This window comes from Canis lupus, chromosome 32 (assembly GCF_048164855.1).
Source record: "Canis lupus baileyi chromosome 32, mCanLup2.hap1, whole genome shotgun sequence".
In the NCBI taxonomy this organism is placed as follows: domain Eukaryota; kingdom Metazoa; phylum Chordata; class Mammalia; order Carnivora; family Canidae; genus Canis; species Canis lupus.
In genome coordinates, this window is record NC_132869.1 from 24,807,549 (window position 1) to 24,828,998 (window position 21,450).

The 21,450-nt window shown below is 36.0% G+C and overlaps 1 protein-coding gene and 1 pseudogene across 3 annotated transcripts in view; both read right to left on the reverse strand.

Annotated features, from left to right (window-relative positions):
• RFX7 (regulatory factor X7) overlaps positions 1-21,450 on the reverse strand; it is a 132,400-nt gene that overhangs the window by 98,674 nt on the left and 12,276 nt on the right. The window lies entirely within an intron of this gene.
• On the reverse strand, positions 16,504-20,599 carry LOC140622555 (small ribosomal subunit protein uS2 pseudogene; annotated as a pseudogene).

Below are 21,450 nucleotides of genomic sequence, written 5' to 3' on the forward strand. Positions count from 1 at the left end.
GAATGTGTTAAGACTCTGTACAATGTGGGTGAGAGTGTAATAAGCAACCATATGTTGTTTCTAATTTTTAAAAGGGTGTTTTAGATCTTTTTTATTAATTGGTATGTTTTCTGTGGTTTCTTTGTAAACAGAGTTTATCAATTAAGGAAGTTCTATTCTTAGCTTGCTAGGAGTTTTATCACAAACAGATATTGAATATTATTAAACTTTTTTCCTGTATCAATTCAGATAACCAAATAATTTGTCTCCCTTCATCTGTTAAAGTGGTAAATTATATGAACAGATTTTCTAATGGCCTGACTTTGCATTCTGTAATACATTTAAGCTGGCTAAGATGTATTCTACTTTTTTATACCTCTTTGGCTTTGGTTTTTTAATTTTTGTTTTGGACTTTCTGTTGCTATGTTTGAGTGGACAGTAAAATTAAAGGCCATTTCCATTTTTTAAAAAGATTTTATTTATTTGAGAAAGAGACAGAGAGAGCACATGAGAAGGGGGAGGGACAAAGGGAGAAGGAGACTCTGCTGAGCAGGGAGCTCAACTGTAGGGCTCAAATCTAGGACCCTGGGATCATGACCTGAGCTGAAAGCAGTTGCTTAACCAACTGAGCCACCCTACAGGTCATTTTTATATTCTATCTGGTTTGGGTGCCAAGATTACACTAGCCTCACAAAATGAGCGGGAATGTATATTAGGTATTCCTGTGTAACAGATTACTCCAAGATGTAGTTGTTTAAACCAACAAACATTTTTTATCTAACAGCTTCTGTGTGTCAGGAACTAGCTGGGTGAGTTTCTCATGAGTTTAGTCAGGATGTCAACAGGAGCTGTAGAATCCACTTTCAAGGTGGTCCACTCACATGCTGTTGGCAGGAGGCCTCAGTGTCTCACCACAGAGGTATCTCCATTGGTTTGAATGTTCTCATGATAAGTAGCTGGTTTCTCCAAGAACAAGTAAACCAACAGAAAGAGTGAAAAAAAGCTGCAGTACCTTTTATGAACTATTTTCCTAAGTCTCACAGGTCATTTTTCGGTTACTGCTGTTAGAATTGCATAATTAGGCCCAGTCCATACACAAGATGAGGGAATTAGGCTTCCACCTCTTAGAGGGAAGAGCATAAGAATTTAAACATATTTTATAAAGACCATGGAGTATTCCTTCTTTTACTAATTTTTAAATTTGTTAAAGATTTTCTTTAGTATTTGGGTAGATTTCACTCATAAAACTATTGGTACTTTGTGTTTTATCTACAGGCAGTTTTTAAAGAACCCATTCAACTTCCTTAGTGGTTAAAGGGCAATCAGGTTTTCTATTACCAAAATAATTTAAAGGTCTCTTGGATTTATCCACTGCATTTAATTTTTAAAATATACAGACAGGGCAGCCCAGGTGGCTCAGCGGTTTAGCGCCGCCTTCAGTCCAGGGCCTGATCCTGGAGACCCGGGATCAAGTCCCACCCTGCATGGAGCCTGCTCCTCCCTCTGCCTGTGTGTCTCTGCCTCTCTCTCTCTGTGTCTCCCATGAATGAATAAAATCTTAAAAATAAATAATAAATAAATAAATAAATAAATAAATAAATAAATAAATAAAATAAAATAAAATAAAATAAAATAAAATAAAATATACAGACATCAAGGTTACTCACAAATTCCCTTATTTAATCTCTGCTGCCTCACAATTATGTCTCATTTTTCATTCCTAATATTATTGACATCTACTTTTTTCTTGATTCGTCATTCCTGAGTCTTAACCATTTAACAAGATTTTTCAAAGAAACCAACTTAGATGTTCGTGATCCTATCATACCTTAGTTTTCTATTCACTTTCCTTTATTACTTCCTTCTTCCTATTTTCTTTGGGTTAACTGTTAATTTTTCATCTTAAACTGAAAGCTTGTTACCTCATTTTCAATTTTTCTCTTTTCCTACTGCAAACCAGTAGAGCTACAAATTTCTCTACCGAGTACCAGTTTGTTGCATCTATAAACTCTGACAGGGACGCCTGGGTGGCTCAGTTGTTGAGTGTCTGCCTTCAGCTCAGGGCATGATTCTGAGGTCCTGGGATCCAGTCCTGCATCGGGCTCCTCATGGGAAGCCTGCTTCTCCCTCTGCGTATATCTCTGCCCCTCTCTCTGTAATTCTCATGAATAAATAAATAAAATCATACAAAAAAAATTCTGACAGAAAATCCTTCCATTACCATCCAGTTTCTCAGCATTTTCTAATTTTCAACATGATTTCTCTTTTGAAGGTAATTTTTATTTATTTATTTTTAAAGATTTTATTTTTAAGTAACTCTATACCCAGCGCGGGGCTCGAACTTATGGCCCCAAGATCATGAGTCACACGGTCTACCAACTGAGCCAGGCAGGCACCCCTGAAGGTATTTTAAAAATTGTCAAATGTGTACAAATATTCTCCTACTTTTTATTATGTTTTAAACCAAAAAAAAAAAAAAAAAAAAGAAAAGAAAGAAAAGAACTGTACACTCTTCACTAGATTCAACAGTTATTTGCCAATTTATTTTCTTCTTATATACTATAAATATATCTATGTGTGTATATAGATAAATATAGATATGTGTGTATAATACACAGTCATGTGTATTTTGCTGTACCAAATAAGCTGTAGACAGAAAACATTTGGACATAGTTTGACATGTATTTCCTAAATAACCACAATTCCATTATGTCACCTAAGAAAATTAACAATTTCACAATACAGCATACAGCCCACATTCACATTTTCCCTAATTATCACAAGAATGTCTTATGGAGCTTTTACCTCAGTACCAGATCAAATTCAAGTTCATGTATTTTAAGTGGCTTTTGTCTAGAACAGTCCTTCCACCTTTTTTCCCTAGGATATTCCCTTTTTGGAGTCCAGTACAGTTGACGTGAGAATCTCATGTACTCTGGGATTTGTTTGATAGTTTCCCCTTGATGTCATAAGTGAATGCATGGACTATTCTAAAGCAAATGCTTTATCTTTTCCGCTAAACATTTTAAGTTATAAGTCAGGATAGGATGCCTGGGCAGCTCAGCAGTTGAGCTTCTGCCTTTGGCTCAGGGCGTGATCCCAGAGGCCTATGATGGAGTCCCATATCGGGCTTCCTGCATGGAGCCTGCTTCTCCCTCTGCCTGTGTCTCTCCCTCTCTCTCTCTCTCTCTCTGTGTGTGTGTGCTCTCATGAATGAAGAAATAATAAAAAAAAAAAGAAGTTATAAGTCAATATCTATATAACTTGAGCACCAGTTGTGTCTGAATACACAATAACTGAATTGCATGACATGTAAGATCTGATTTATAACTTTAACACAAATTGAATGATATGTATAATTGTTTTTTGTGGCAAAGTATTCAAGAAGCATGAATGCTAAATATCTCATGTAAAAGATAGTAATCAATATTCTTTTACTCAACCAAACCAACTTGTCATAGTTTTCTTTCATCTTTATTATTTCTCCAGCAATGAGCCAACATAAACATCTACTACATATTAGCAACAGCATTAAGAGTTTAATCTTCACATTCAATCTTTCACATATTAAGAGATCCAATATTCTATCTCTTGCGTTCTTCCCTTATAACTTACACTTATGACTGAGACTTAATCTTATCTTTTCCTATACCTTCCCTTAAAAGAGCAGTCCTAAGGAATTCTTCAACAATTCACTTACTACTGACTATTCCACATTACCAGGTTCTTAGGTTTTAAATCCAAGAAAAACCAAAAAAACACAGTATCCTTGGTTTGCAAAGAGTCCATTTGGAAAACCAGAGATGGGGTAATGCACTGCCAGGCTGATTACCTCAGAGACTGGAGAAGGAAAAAAAAAAAAAACAGTAAACTTCGTTCATGGATATATAGCATCTGGCCCTCCAGAGGTGAGGATGACAAAGTACAGCTATTCTTTAGTGGAGAAGGAAGCAGAGACCCAACTTAAACGGCATGTGCAGTAAGCAATAAGAAAACTCCAATCAACTCCATCCAAAACCAATAAATAAATAAATAAATAAAAATAAAGCAAACTACTAAAACTCTTTAGATAATAATGATGTTGTGCACTGAACAACAACATTGTTGTTGAAGTACCAATACACGGTACTTCATATACACTGCTTACAAAATGAAGTACAAAGGAATACAAATCTAGAAGAGGAATCAAAATTTAAATCTAGATTTATCTTATTACAAGCTTATACTCTATTTACTGAAACCAGTGAACAGAAAGAACTGCACAGAGCTAATAATGTACATTAAAACAGTGAATAAGCAAATGTAAATGAGTGAAGGAATTCAGTTCAGATAAAAAAAAAAATCAGTGAGCAAAATGTTAGTGGAAGAAAAATATTGTATTGACAAAATACTGGCATTAATACCTTTCTGAAGTTTATTATAAAAAGCTAAAATATATGAGTTCCTCAGCGACTAACTGGCAATACCACAATATTTGCTTTTATTTTTTTCTTTTTTTTATTTTTATTTTTTTTTACAATTTTTTACAATTTTTATTTATTTTTGATAGTCACAGAGAGAGAGAGAGAGAGAGAGAGAGAGAGAGAGAGAGGCAGAGACATAGGCAGAGGGAGAAGCAGGCCCCATGCACTGGGAGCCCGACGTGGGATTCGATCCCGGGTCTCCAGGATCGCGCCCTGGGCCAAAGGCAGGCGCTAAACCGCTGCGCCACCCAGGGATCCCAGCTTTTATTTCTTTCTTTAGTCAGTTCCGTGTCTTGTATATTGAAGCTCCAATATATGGTACAAATACATATTTGGAATATTACGTCTTCTTTTTGAATTGGCTTTGATCATCATGAAATGTTTCCCTTTATCACTGGTAATACACTTTGTCTGATATTAAAACTACTCCAGCTTTCTCATGATCAGCATTGGTGTACTGCATCTTTTTCCTTCCTTTTACATTTGGTCTGTAGCTTTATACTTAAAGTACACCTTCTGTAGAGTTTTTGATGCAGTCTTTCATTTTTATCCAGTCTGAAAAATCTGACTTGTAACTTGTAGTATTTAGCCCATTTACATTTAATGTAAGTACTAATATGGTTGGATTTGCTTCAACTAGTATTTTTTTAGTATTCCGTTTTATTGCTTTTTAGCCACACCACTTTGTTTAGTGATTGCTTTAGAGATTTGCAAGAGACCCTTAATCTATAACAGTGTACTTTCAGTTAATATTATCTTTTCATCTTACAACAATGGAATTCAATTTATCTTTCCACTATCCTAGGTTATTGTGTCATATTTTTTACTTGTACATATTATAAACCCACAATACATTAACATTTTTTCAGAGGCAATAGTCTTTATAAAAAATAAGAAATGTCATTTATATTTACCAATACAAAGACCAATTCTCACTCTCTTTATTCCTTTATTCAGAGCTGAGTTTCTGACTTGTACATTTCCTTTAGACTGAAGAACTTAAGTATTATTTGTAGTGAAGTCTAATGGTGAGGAATTCCCATAGATTCTGTTCAAATAAAAACGTATTTATTTTGTTTCCATTGCTGAGATATTTTTGATGGATTTATAACTTCAGGTTGATACCTTTTTTCTTTTAGCACTTTATTTTTTTAAATTCTTAAAATTATTTTTATTTATGATAGTCACAGAGAGAGAGAGAGAGGCAGAGACACAGGCAGAGGGAGAAGCAGGCTCCATGCACTGGGAGCCCGACGTGGGATTTGATCCCGGGTCTCCAGGATCACGCCCTGGGCCAAAGGCAGGCGCCAAACCGCTGTGCCACCCAGGGATCCCTCTTTTAGCACTTTATAAAAGATATTCCACTGTCTTCTAGTCTCTATTATTTCTGATGAAAAGTGAGTGTTCATTCCTATTATTTTTCCCTTATGTACAATACAATGTGTCTTTCCCCCCTCTAGCTGCTTTCAAGATAATCTCTTTGTTTGGTTTTCAGCAATTTCACTTGATGTGTTAGTATGGTTTTCTTTGTTTATTGTGCCTGGAGTTTATTGACTTCTGCATTCCATGAAATTTATTGTCCATATTTTAATCAAAATTGGAAATCTTTCAACTGTCATATCTTTAAATATTTTTTGCTGCAATCTCTCTTCTCTTTCTGAGACTCATTTTACACGTATGTTCTACCATTCAATATTGACATAGATCTCTGAGGTTTGTTCTTTTTTTCTCGTCTGGGTTCAGTTTACTGGGTTCTTTTTTTCTCGTCTGGGTTCAGTTTTCTTCTGGCAGTTTCTTATTTGCCATTAAACAACATATCCTGTGAATTTTTTCATTTCAGGTATTGAATTTTTCTGTTCTATATTTTCCATTTGATTTTTGTTTAGCTTCCTACCTTTTTTTTCCACTTTTTCTTTAAGATGTATTTATTTGAGAGTGAGAGACTGAGCACAAGTGGGGGGAGGGGCAGAGAAAATTTCAAGCAGACTCCCTGCTGAGCATGGAGCCTTGGACTGATCTCACAATCCTGAGATCATGACTTGAGCTGAAATCAAGAGTTGAATGTTTAATCGACTGACCCACCCAGGCACTCCTAGATTTCCATTTCTGTTTTGATTCCCTATCTGGGCATGGATCATGCCCATCTTTTCCTTTAAATATTTAAATGTATTTATCAGAGACTATTTAAAATATCTGCCAACTTTCTCCACATTTTTATCCTTTGACTTTGTTCCAATTATTTTTTCCTCTAGAGATAAGCTGCATTTTCCCACTTCTTCCTGTGTCTAGTAATTTTTACATAACTGGAAATTGTTGGTACTACATTGAATGTTTGGAGTGCTAAGTGTGTTCTGGCATGAAGTTAATTTATGGGCAGCTCAACCTGATACTATTAAGGGTTAGTTTTAGACTGTTAGGATGGGTCTAAAATAGCTCTTACTCTATAGATAGAGTAACCTTAGTCCTAAAATATAAGTCTTTCTGGGGTCTCAACTAATCCTCAAGGGGCTCAACTAGCTTCTTCCAACTTGACTGGCTGAAATTCTCTGTGACCTCTAAGCATCTCTTCTTGACATACAGGCCCCAGTAGCTGTTCTCTGGAATGAGACCCATCCTGCATATGTGGAGTTCAATGTTCAGCCAAAGAATCCAACAACTCCGTGCAGATTTCCGAAGCTCCTTCTTGAAACAACTCCCTCCTTTCTAGTACCCAGCCTCACAAATTCCAGCTGGTTCAGCAGCCATGCACTCCAATCCCTGTTTTCTCCACTACACTAAAACTCTGATCTCTCTTTGGCTCTCCATACTTGAACTTCAGTTTGGAAAGCCAGCATGAGCTCACCTCTTAGGTTTTCTGTCTCTCAAGGATCACTGTTGTATGCTTTGCTATCTAATGCTAAGAAAACCTCAATTGCTACATATATTTTATTCAGCTTTATGGTTGCTTATAGAGAGGGGATAAGTTCAATACCTATTGCTCCATTATGGCAGGACCTGGAAGCTAAGATGTATCAAAGTTAATTTTTAAGTACCTTTTAAGATTATTTTAACATATACTCATTAAAAAAAATTGAGGAAAAAAAAAAAAAAACCAAGACCATATCCAACAAAGAACTTCTGATAAATTCTGGTGTATTTTCTTCTAGTTACATTCATACATTTGTACATATACATGTGTATGAGATCTTTTTAAAATTAGGGTGAAACTACTTATTTATTTTGCTACTTCCTTTTAACATTGCATGGTGGGCATTTTCCAAATTCATTATACATTGACAATAGAATCTTCTTATGGCTATATTAATAAAATTTTGATAATAATTTTAAAATAAGCATTCTCTTACTGTTGAAACTTTAGATCCTACCATTATAAATGAAGGCTTTGTCTTCAAATATCCACATGACTCACTCTATAATTCAAGTTTTTATTCAAATATTACCTTGGTGAGGGTTCCCTGACCAACCTATTCAAAACTGTAATCCTCTTCCTGACATACAACTCCCTCTTTTCCTGCTTTGCTTTTCTTCTGAAAATTTACCATTATGTCACATAGTATATATGTTTTTAATTTATTGCTTATTATGTCTCTCTCCAAAACAATACAGATGTTATGAAAACAGATCTTTTTATTTTATTTTATTGAGATTTTATTTATTTATTCATGAGAGACACAGAGAGAGAGGCAGAGACATAGGCAGAGGGAGAAGCAGGCTCCCCAAGAGGAGCCTGATGTGGGACTTGATCCTGGATCCCGGGATGATGCCCTAAGCCAAAGGCAGACAGACCATTCAACCCCTGAGCCACCCAGGTGTCCTGAAAACAGATCTTTTTAATTAATTTGTTTACTGCTACAACCCCAGAGTTCTAAAAGAATACTTGCCTAATATTAAGTACTTTATTAGTTGAATAAATGAATAATTATAATGAATGAATATTAAAGAAAAGGACACTATATAACATGATTTAAGTGAGGCAAAAACAATAAATTTCTTATAAGAAAAAAGAATCAAAAGAAATATGTATGTTTCACACAGATGGTGGAAGTTATTTTGTTTTTTAAGTTTTCTAAAATGAGTATCCTTTGCTTTTATGATGTAAAAAATCATTTTAAAAACATAGTACATTAAGATTATATATCAAATAAGAAAAGCATATGGGTAAAATAGACTAAAACATCTTTCTACTAGTGATTCAAACTGTGACAAATCATTATTTAAAATCAACATAAGACTATAAATATTTGCTAACATAGCATTATGGGAGATACAAAGATGAATAAGACATGGTTGCTGCCCATCAGGGGCTCAACATCTACTGGGAAAGACACACACAGTAGAAAATACAGTATGTGCAAACTATGGTAATTGCTATACTGGAAGTACAAGGTAAAATGTGGTAAAAAACACTGAAGAGCACATGGTAAACTGAAGTGCCTAATTATGGTCTTGAAATCTATCTCTGAATATGCAAAGAGAAGAGGGAAGCATTACTGCTAAATGGTAAAGCCAAAGCCAAGGAAAAGAGATGGAAAACTATACACTAGACCTTTAACAGAACATCAAATGCTCCAAAATACCTGTCAGTCAAGGGGTGCAAGGCAGGCATATCCTTCATGGATGGGCAAATAAACTAAACATGTGATATAGCTGGACCTAATACAAGTAAGATGTGGTGGGCCACATAGTAAAATGGAACAAGTTGAAGGCATTCACACCATAATTTTTGTAAAATTTTGTGAAGCACTGTGCAAATCCATGGGAAAGACACTGTATGTAAGAGAAAGGAGGGAAGAGAAGCTGGAAAGTCAAGCTAGAAATGATAAGGAAGTATTTAGATTTAATCAGTAGACAATTTTAAAAGAAATATTTTTAAAAGCTTCTTATTTCAGAAAAATACATAAAACTTTTGAAAATCACCCATATTACCAATCCCAACATTATTGAAAAGCAAGATTTTGGTATGTTTTTATTCCACTCTCTTTTTCTACAATTGGGGTTGTATGTGCATGTGTGTGCGTGACTGTGTGAAATTATGTGACTATTCTGTGATTTTTTCCTCTCACATTCTACCAAAATAATTTATTTATATAATGACATGCTCTCTTTAAAAAATTTTAATGGCAACATAACCGTGAAAATTTTATTCTCTTCTGATTTTTCCTTTAATTTGGAATTATAGGTATAGGTAAAAAGAGTTTAATACCTAAAAGTGTTTTTGTTTTTCATTTTAAGTAGTAAAATCTTGTTTGTTTTGAGATGTTTTCTACTACTTCTAAAAGAAAAAAATCTCCCACTCTACAATAAGTTCATTTCTAGTCTGTTCTAGGTTTGTTGTTTTGTTTTATTTTTAAATCATCCCGGTTTTACTTCACTGAACCATTTACTCATCTGTAATTGTTCTGATGACCTGCTGTTGAGTTCAGGCTCTAAATTTATTCTTTCTGTCTTTCAAACAGCTAAGCAATTGCATTAATATAATTTCCTAAGTAATCCTCCCACTGGTTAGTATCATTTATTTGTATTAAAATTCATATACAACTTGATTATGATTCTAAGTTTTAGGAAAAGAATATGAATGTCAGTAACAAACAAGATTTCATCATTAAAGATTACCAAATGTTAACAGTTTTGTACTTGGAACTCAAGGAATGAGATATAATCCCAAAAAGCCAAAAATACAAGTCCAAGATATAAAATTCTGTTTTGTTTTTTCATCTCCCACAATCACTCCAAAGCCTAGTTATTTCTTTAAGTCCTCACAAAGATTAAACACATGTAACCTCAGCTATATAATCAAGTAGCAAACACACTGTAGCACTGACATCCCAAAACAATTTCCTATAAAACTGATCCCTCTGGCTGGGTTTTGATTCTAGTCTTTCACAGTTCATTGCCTTCATCCAGGAGAACAATTTTCTAAGCAACATCTAAGTTATTCACACTGCGCTGTCAAGGCTGGAATACACATTCCAATTTACTTTAAAAAAATGATTTTAAACAATGATGGAGAACTCATTTGCTTACTTAAATAAAACAAGATATAAGTTGTACTTCTATCGAAATGGATTGAAACTTTATTGTATTCGTAACATTTTACATCTCACTTCAGGAGTTAGGAATACCAAATTGTCCTTTTCGCTTCATTCCTCTCCATCTTCAACTGGTTGGAATTATACCCGGAGACCAAGGCAAGCAAGCAAGCAGCCTAGCACAACCCTTTCCTTCTGTGAAACTTGCCTGCTGACTCACACCTTTCCTACAGTATTAAATGATTTTACGTAATCTTTTTCATAGCAAATGCTCATTACATCTCTTCTTAAAACCACCTCATTAGGCTTTCAAATAACCTGATAAATATAAAGCTGACAACTTCTAAGATTCCAAATGTGGAAAAGGCAGAGATAAAATTGTAATGCATTACAGGTAGATTTTCTGTTTCTGTTCTGGGGAGAGAAAAGTGGGAGTTAGAGAAAAAGGTAAAAGGTAGAAAGGATAAGAATAAGAGAAAACAACAGAAAAAGAGGGGTGTAGAAAAAATTCAGGAAGACAAACTAAAAGATTCTGAATTATCTGCTACAAACGCCTTGTATTCTATTAACATGAGCGCTGTGAGGAAATACTTCTCTTCAAAATTTCTCGGTTATCTCATGTCTTGTTTTAGACTAGCTGATCCACATTGAATACAAGCTTAAAGAAGTAGGTGTAACAACTAATAAAGACAGTCCGCTTAGAATAATGACTAGAAGGAGAGGTGAGAAAGTGGTGATTAACTATAAAGATTAAGAGGAAGTACAGGTATAGGCATACAACATTAGATATCCTAGGGAAACACCTAGGGAAGGACAGAAAGTAAGGAATAGCTTTAGGGTCACAAACAGATGCTACATGCCCACTTCAGAGGAAGAACTGGAAGGGAAAAAGACAAAGTGATAAAAAGAACTGAGAAAGAAAACTGGGACTTAAATAGGCTAGAAGCAAAGATGGAACAAGAAAGTAATACAGAGAGAAAACTATAAATACTTAGACTTCGTTAAGATGTGTCATTTACCACAACAAAAATGTGACGCTGATGTAATCTAACCACTAGTATTCAGAGTTTTCTTTATCGTGATGATATAATTTATATAAATAAATTTTTCCATATACTGTGTGTCCCTCCAGAAAGGAAGAACATAAACACAAAAGAACAGGGGCACCCAACAGAGATGAGAGTGGAAGTGATAAACCACCAACCAAAGAACACAAAGGAGCTTTCTTTCTGTCTGGAGGTTCTTCATATCCATTTTAACATAGGAGAAACTTTTTGAAGTTCTCTGTGTTTTGTTTTTTAAAAACTTCAAAAATCTCCTAGGAGCAAGAAATAGTGAATAAAAACTCTCCAAGAAAACAAAAGTGATCAGAAAGATTTTTTTAAAGATCTAAGATGGACATAAAAGCATAAGTATTTAGTTAATATTGAATTCTCTGGAAACAGCTTTCAAGAAAGAAATCACATGACCCAAAATTAAGCCTTAAGGATCACAGGTAGGTGCACAGGTTGTCAATATGCCAGACTTCCCTCATACTTTATTTTCAACAAGAAATTAGGCTATACTAATATGATATGTCATAATTTCCAGAGGTTAAAAATAAAAAAGTATGGCATCAACACCACAAAGTCGTTTTTTCTCCTTCTCTATGTTACCAGTGAAATATTATAAAGAATTTTAACAAATCTCTAGTAAGCGCACTGAACACATCTTTTCAACAAAGTATATACAACATATACCAGTAAAACCCACCACACTGGAAGAAAAGGATATAGTGGAGTTTCAGAAAAATGCTTTATAGTTCAAGCTAAAAAGCACTCAACAATTTGAGATTATACATACTAATTTAAGTTCTGATAGGATTTCTATTTGGTAATGCTATCTATATTAATAAATTACACATTCAAAAAGGTCATCTATAAGCAAAAATTTACAATAAGCCATCTTTTATACTGTTGAAAATGGTGTATAGAGAAAAGATTTTTAATGGTAAACTAGTTTGCTATTTTTATTCATAACTTCTACTATACTTAGTAACTTAAACACTACACGAGGGGGTGGACACTGTTACATAGGAGGAAGAACAGCAGGAAAAACTACACCAGATCCACAACTGACATCTAAAAATTGATACTTCCTGAGTTAGCTCATACGTTCATGCATACACATTCTGCACTAGGGATATATCTCTAAGTGAGAGACATACAATTCCAGTCTTTGTGGTGCTGATATTCCAACAGAGGAGGCTATAAAATTATACAGTTATTTTATTAGAATTGTATAGTAACAAGAATTAGAACCTAGGAGGAGAGTGATTAAGTTTACCTAAGGTAAAGGTTCAGGGAAGACTCTTAGATCATCTATTCCAAATGCCTGGTACTTTATTACATTCTGATAGACATATTTAGTCTCTTTGATGGCAAATCTTTCAGATTTTAGTAACAGCACTTATGATAGTATACTTAATATGCAAGTATGTCCTTCTAATCAGAGAGCCTAATATATTACATAATTTTTTGTTATTATCACAGCTCTGCTTAGTGGTAACAGTTACGTTTATGATTACAAAAGTATACTCTTTTAGGGGTCCCTGGGTGGCTCAGTGGTTTAGCGCCTGCCTTCGGCCCAGATCCCATGGTCCTGGAGTCCGGGGATCAAGTCCCACATTGGGCCTGCTTCTCCCTCTGCCTGTGTCTCTGCCTGCCTCTGCCTGCCTCTCTCTCTCTCTCTGTGTCTCTCATGAATAAATAAATAAAATCTTAAAAAAAAAAAGTACTCTTTAAAATCTTTTGGAAAATAGAGAAAAGTGTAAAGAAAATGAAATCACTCATAGCTAACTGCAACACTCTGAGACCACCACTTACCAATATTTAAAATACTTAATCTTTTAAAAGAACACTCACACACCCTGGTGTAAAATGTCAGTGACCTGACATAACCTAGTCTCCTTGTTTACAGTCCCTGCCCTTCTATACTCTCTTCTCCACAAAGCAACCCAGTGAGTTTTATTAAAACATCAGTAAGGTTGTATCGCTCCTCTGCTCAGAACCTTCCAATGGCTACCCCCTTACACCCAGAATAAGAGTCTAAGTTTTAGTGCTTACTAGACCTGCAAGGACCTACATAAATCTGCCCCTCCTTTACTTCTGACCTCACTGCCACACTCCAGCACACTCTCCACACTCTGGCTACTCGGCCTCCTTGCTTCAGCCTTCTCACCTTTGCATTTGCTGTTCCCTCTCTGCCTGGATAACTCTTGTCTCAAATATCATCATGGTCTCCTCTGTCACAGTACAGTAATACAGTAATAAGAAGTAATCATAGTAACAGACTGTGTGGTCAAGTGAAAAATTTCTTTGAATTTATTGTGGTTAAAAGTAACAGCCAACATTTATCAAGTTTTTACCATGTGCCAGATTCTACACCAAGTGTTTTATATGTTATCTCATTTAATCTTCACCACAAACCTTACAAGGTAAGCACTATTACTATTTCCATTCTACTAATAAAGGAAACAATTTTTAAAAGTTATGTGACCTAGGGGATACCTGGGTGGCTCAGCGGTTTAGTGCCTGCCTTCGGCCCAGGGCGTGATCCTGGAGTCCCAGGATCAAGTCCCACATCAAACTCCCTGCATGGAGCCTGCTTCTCCCTCTGCCTGCGTCTCCACCTCCCTCTCTCTCTGTTTCTCATGAATAAATAAATAAAATCTAAAAAAAAAAAAAAAGAAGAAAAAAAGTTATGTGACCTGTGTAGCAAACGTAGGCAACTAATTTCACTGTAATGACTTACACCACTACAGTAGTGGACTCTTTGTGATTCGTTTTTACTTTAAAATTGTTAAAGTTTTTTTTTTTAAATAAAAGTCATTCTAGGTTTTATGCTTGGCAGAGAAATTTTCTAAGTATCTTACAAAAATTAATTTAGGCAAGTATAAATATCTCACTGGTTGAAAATATGTTACAGAAAATAGTAACAGCTAACATGTCATGCTCTATAATTACAAATACATACAGTTGAAATGTCAGAGAATAGTTAAGTACCATAGGAAGACTCAAATATTTGACCAGTTATGTGAAGCTTAACGCAGTACCGAGACAAATTTTTTTTTTTAAAGCAGTAAGCATCTAAATAGAAGAAAGCTTTTCGACATATCTAAAGACTGGCCCACAGAGGATAAAGGCAAGAAAAGGCCACAGAGAAAAAGTATTGAGCAATTACAACTTCATCTTTTGAGTTTCTACAAATCCCCATTCTATTGTCTCATTAACATTAAAACAAAAACATTATTTTAATGGCTCCTACTGCCTTCGAACTTTCAGGATTATGATTAAATAACCTTTCCACTTCTAATCACTCCAGTCAGTATAATTCACTTTTCAATTGCTTTTTTTGTTTTTAAGATTTTTATTTATTTATTCATGAGAAACAGAGAAAGAGGCAGAGACACAGGCAGAGGGAGAAGCAGGCTCCCTGCAGGGAGCCCGATATGGGACTTGATCCCAAAACCCCAGGATCATGACCTGAGCAGAAGGCAGACACACTCAACACTGAGCCATCCATCCATCCAGGTGCCTTTTCAACTGCTTTAAAAAAAAATGAAATCACAGTAATGATTGCACAACTTCAAAAATATACTAAAAACCACTGAATTATATCCTTAAAGCAGGTAAACTTGGGATCCCTGGGTGGTGCAGCGGTTTGGCGCCTGCCTTTGGCCCAGGGCACGATCCTGGAGACCCGGGATCGAATCCCACATCGGGCTCCCGGTGCATGGAGCCTGCTTCTCCCTCTGCCTATGTCTCTGCCTCTCTCTCTCTCTCTCTCTGTGACTATCATAAATAAATTTAAAAAATTAAAAAAAAAAATTAAAGCAGGTAAACTTAATGGTATGTAAATTATCTCATTAAAAGTGCTTAAAAAAGGACAAACATTATATGGTCTCATTCATTTGGGGAATCTAAAAAGTAGTGAAAGGGATTATAGGGGAAAGGAGAGAAAATGAGTGGGAAATATCAGAGAGAGTGACAGAACATGAGACTCCTAACTCTGGGAAACGAACAAGGGGTAGTGGAAGGGGAGGTGGGTGGAGGGATGGGGTGACTGGATGATGGGCACTGAGGGGGGCACTTGATGGGATGAGCACAGGATGATATGCTATATGTTGGCAAATCGAACTCCAATAAAAAAAATATCCAAAAAAAAGTGCTTAAAAAATCAGAATGTACACAAGAAATGGTCAGTTGTAAAATGACTTGTAAAATTTATTCTAACAGAGGAAATTAAATAGTTTACACAGAAAACTGGACATAAAACATGGCCATTTTTGAGGATGTGGAGAAAAAGGAACCCGTGTGCTCTGTTGGTGTGAATGCAAACTGGTGCAGCCATTCTGGAGGTTCCTCAAAACATTAAAAATAAACCTACCTACAATCCAGCAATCACACTAATGGGTATCTATCCAAAGAATACAAAAACACACTCATTCAAAGGCATACATGTACCCCTATTGTTTACAACAGCATTATCTACAATAGCCAACATATGGAAGCAGCCCAAGTGTCCACTGATTGATGAACCGGCAAAGAAGATGTGATGTATATAAAATGGAATATTATTCAGCCATAAAAAAGAATGAAATCTGGTCATTTGCAATGACATGGATAGAGCTAGAGAGTCTTATGCTAAGTGAAGTTAAGTCACAGAAAGACAGATACCATATGATTTCACCTGTATGTAGAATTTAAGAAACAAAGCAAGCAAAGGAGGAGACCGACAAACACAAACCAAGAAACAGACTCTTAATTATTTGAGAAAAAAATGATGGTTACCAGAGGGGAGGTAGGTAGAGGGACAGGTAAAATAGGTAATGGGGATTAAAGAGTGCACTTGTGGTATGAGTACTGGGTGATGTATGACATTGTTCAATCACTGTATTTTATACCTAAAGCTAATTATTCCTATGTATATTAACTAGCCAGAATTAAAATAAAAACCTTAAAAACCCCACAAAAACATGGCCATTTTCCCTTGAGTTCTTTATAATTTAAGTATCTCATCATTTACTGGCAACTTCTAAGTTCTCAAATTTAGTGTTACAACATATTGATGAAGCATGTTACAAATAACTCATTACTAAATAATAAAAGTACCAAAGTGTAAAGGGACTTGTAGACGAGTTGTCTTGGGTTTTTTTTTCCAACTTTTAGAAACCATTTATTTTCCATCAACCTTATTTCCATTTTGTTTCTCCTTCTGGAAGAGCTTAAAACCACTCAGTGGTTGTTCCTACACATGTAACGGCTTGAGCAGCAGAAACTGCAGACCTGTTTTCAGCGGTAGCTGAGTGTTCTAGTCTTTGGTAGAGAACTGCAGAACAGGGCATCTGCATGCCTATAGACCAGTCTGTGACTTCAGGTTGAGTTGCAGTGAATTCAGGACCTGGAGCAGTCCATTTACCCTGAAATTCCTCCTTGGTTATAGCCTTTTCAGCAGTGGCCTGCTCTTCCTTTTCAATCTCTTCAGGATCTCTGTAGAAGTAGAGATCAGGGACAACTTCCCATGGGTGTTCACAGGAAATGGTGCCACACACGTGCAAAACTTCTGAGGCCAACATCCACCACATCAGACCCACTGAGTGAGCTCCCTTGTTGTTGCAAGAGATGGCGATGCCCACGGAGCACAGAGGAATCTGTGTCAGAGCAATGGCAGGCAGGTTAACATAAGATGCCTCTGTGAGAGTAACCACCAGAAGTCTCAGCTTGCAGAAGGCTGCCTGGAGCTTGTTGGTGAAGGTTCCAGAGTGAAGTGGCCAGCAATAGGAATGGCTCCAGTGGCAGCAGCAAACTTCAGCACAGCTAACTGGCCAGTATTCCCAATGATATGACACAGACAAAGCTGGGTTTTCAGTGGCAACAATGGCATGAGCTGTCTGCAGAAGCTTCTCCCAGGTTCTCTTCAGATTTATATTGTAGATGCCATAATTTTTCCTTTTGTAGATGTACTGTTTCATTTGGAAGTCAAGGTTGGTGCCACATAAGTGGGTTCCTACTGCAACGAATTTAAGAACGTCCTCCTCCTTCATTTGTAGGCTATCTTGAAAGTTTCCCTCTAAGTTATGAGGGGAACTCAGATTAATACTGGAGCCTTCTTTGGGTAGAGCAAAAGGCAGTTGTTTTGGTTTTTTAATCTACTATTAAAGTCTCTTTTAATTGGTGTATTTTGGACATGCACACTTGAAGTGATTATTGACATAGCTGAATTTGTATGTACCATATTTTAAATATTTACTCTTCATTGCTCTTTTTCTTTGTTCTTTTTTTTTTTTTGTCTTCTCTATATCTGCTTTCTCTGGTTTTATCTGAACATCTTATATGACTCGATTTTCTCTATTCTTTTAGCATATCAATTACACTTCCTTTTAAAATCTTTTTAGTGGTTACTGCAGGGTTTGCAATATACCTTTATGACTAATCCAAGTCCATTTTTAAGACAACTATACTACTTCAGTTATTACAAGTATTTAAGAGGATTCCCAATTCCTCCCTCCTGTTTCTTAACATTGCTGTCATTCATTTCACTTATTCATAAGCTATAATCACCAAATACATCACTTTTGAACTATTATCTGTTAGATCAATTAAATAGAAGAAAAATAAAAGATTTCATCTTCATTTATTTTTTTCTCCTTCACGTAGATTTAAGTTTCTGACCTAGACCATTTTCTCTCTCTTTGAAGAACTTTTAACATCTTTGTAAAGCCAGTCTACTAGTTAAAAACTCTTTCAATTTTTGTCTGAGAAAATTTTTACTTCTCCTTCACTTCTGAAGGATGATTTCACTAGATACAGAATTCTAGGCTGGTGATTTCTTCTTTCAACTCTAAATACTTTAGTCTCTCCTTTCTTGCTTGGTTTCTGAATAGAAGTCTGAGATAACTGGGGATGCCTGGGTGGCTCAGCAGTTGAGCATCTGCTGGGCATGATCCTGGGGTCTGGGATAGAGTCCCACATCGGACTCCTTGCTGGGAACCTGCTTCTGCCCCTGTCTGTGTCTCTGCCTCTCTCTTTATGTGTCTATCATAAATAATAAATAAATAAAATCTTAAAAAAAAAAAAGTCTGAGATAATTGTTTTCTTGTTCCTTTATAGGTAAGGTGGTTATTTCCCTGGGGCTTCTTTCAAGATTTTATCCTTGTCTTTGATTTTCTGCAGATCGAATGTAATGTGTGTAGGAGTAGATCTTTTTGTTGTTCTTATTTGTCCTACTTGGTATCTATGAGCTTTCTCGATTTTGGAGTCTTTAATTTTGGAAAATTCTTAGCTATTATACTTCAAATACTCCTGGTTCCTTTCTCTCTTCCCCTTGTTACATCCCAATTATGCATATGTTGCACTTTTATAACTGTCCCACAGTTCTTGGTTACTCTGGTTCCATCTCTCACTTTTTTTCTCTTTGCATTTTAGTTGTGGAAATTTCTATTGATATATCTTCATGTTCACTGATTCTTTCCTCAGTCATGACCAGTCTACTAATGGGCCCAACAAAGGCATTCGTCATTTGTTACAGTGTTTTTTACTTCTAGCATTTCCTTTGGACTATTTCTTAGAGCTTCCATCTTTCTATTCACATTACCCATCCATTTCTACAAGACATCTATTTTTTCCATTAGAGCTCTTAGCATATTAAGCATAATTTTAAATCCACAGCGTGATTCCAAAATCTATGTCATATCTGAGTCTGGTTCTTATGCTTCATTTACCTCTTCAGATTGTGGGATTTTTTTGCCTGTAAACATGCCTTATAATCTTTTGATGAAAGCGAGATATTACAAAGAGGAAGGAAGGAAGGAAGGAAGGAAGGAAGGAAGGAAGGAAGGAAGGAAGGAAGGAAGGAAGGAAGGAGGGAAGAGAGAGAGAAAGAGAGAAAGAGAGAAAGAGAGAAAGAAAGAAAGAAAGAAAGAAAAAAAGAAAGAAAGAAAGAAAGAAAGAAAGAAAGAAAGAAAGAAAGAAAGAAAGAAAGAAAGAAAGAGGAAGAAAGAAAGAGAGATAATGTTGGGTAAAAGGAACTGAGGTAGACAGACCTTTAGTGTGAGTTTTATGTTTATTGACTGGGAGTTAGGCTTGTTTGTTTGCTGTAGCAACAATGTCTAAGGCTAAAATTTTCTCTAATGTCTATCTTTTTGTCTCCCATGTTCACTTTGGGAATCCCTGAAGACTCTTTTTAAATAAGGTGTGAGGCTTACACTTGTTTTAGATGCAATCCTGTTATACAGGAGTCCTACTGACATGGTGCTAAAATTGGAGAGAGGCATGTCCTCTATTGTCCTATGATTAGGTCTCAGTCTTTTAGTGAGCTTAATTCCCTTCCCCCGAAGGGAGCCAAGAAGGCTTTCCTAGAGCCCCTGTTGGTTAGGTTCTGGTAAAATCCTTTCCCTTGAAATAGGCTTTGTCAAAGAGAACAGAGAGCTCTGGGTATATTTCAAAATGATTACTTTTCTCTTCTTCCCTACCTGCCCCTCCCTGCAAACTCCTGAAATCCTCCACAATCCACAGGCAGTAAAAGATTTTTCTCTGATCCTCACAAGAAGAACCTGGTAGGGTTACTGGAAGTGAGACTCAGGTAAGACACACACCCCCAACCCCCAAGACTCGGCCTCCATGGTTTTCAACTCTCAAGCTAGCCCACTCAGAGCCTCCAGCAATTCATTCACTAAACTTAAAGGTGTTCCTACCTATAGTGGCTTCAGCTGTGGGGCTTCTACTCCTGGCTTTTGCCATTTGTAAGCTTTGATTCTCTGTATCTAATTGTCTCCAGTTTTTCAGGCAGCAGGTTGCCCTGAGACCTCAATTCTCACATCAGAAGCAGTAAGTCAGTATACTTTATTATCATCATCATAAGAGCTAAGATAAGACTATCCCTAGAATATAACTCTTTCTTGTTTGCATTCTAATATACTTTATACATAATCCTGGGGTTACCTAAGGGAGAATTATAAGACAATTAATATCAAGCAGGTGACTATCTTCCACTGTTTGTCAATAAAATGGAGTGAAGATCGAGAACCATTATTGTATTCTGCAAATAGTTTGGGATATAGAGGTCCACAAACTGCTGCCGAAGGGCCATCCTGGCAGTAATGGAACAAATCCAGCCATTCATTCTTTATATACATACATACATATATATTCTTTCTGTGGCTACTTTCTTGATAACAATGGTAGAGTAAAGTAGTTCCAACAGAGGCCCTATGTCCTACAAAGCCAAAAGAATTTACCATCTGGCCCTTCAAAGTAGAAGCTTGCTGGCCCTAGGTTATATATCCCATGCTGTCTTGCACCTGTGATATCTGGTATTTTGTGTATGTCTGTCTGTCTTTTTTAATTGTTGATCAGGGCTGAGTGCAATGATGATTATGCACTGTCTTTAATTTTTATTCATCAATTCATTTAATATACAATTGATGAAAGTAAAGAACTCAGTTTAGTGAAAATCTTTTGCAACACAGTGTAAATAATGCTGTAACAATTACATTCAAATACTAAAAAATTAAAATAAAGAAGTTATTGACTCTAGCTGGGGTACTCAAGGGTCAAGAACACTAAAATACTGCCATAGAAGACTGTGGCTTACTATTGTTTAGCAGAAAATATATCCTCTAAGTAAGGGATTCTCAAACTTCAGTATTAGAATCACCTTAAGGACTAGTAAAACAAAGACTGCTGGTTATACCCCCAGAGTTTCTATTACAGTAAATCTAAGGTGGAGCCCCAAAATTTACATTTCCAACAAGTTCTAAGGTAATACTAATATGATGCCAGTAGAGAACTACTCACTGCTCTAACATACCAAATAGCATCATATAAATACATTTTTAAAGCTGAAAGGGTCTTTTAAAAACTAGTTGTTTGGGGAAGCCTGGGTGGCTCAGTGGTTGAGCGTCTGCCTTTGGCTCATGGCGTGATAAGTCCCACATCTGG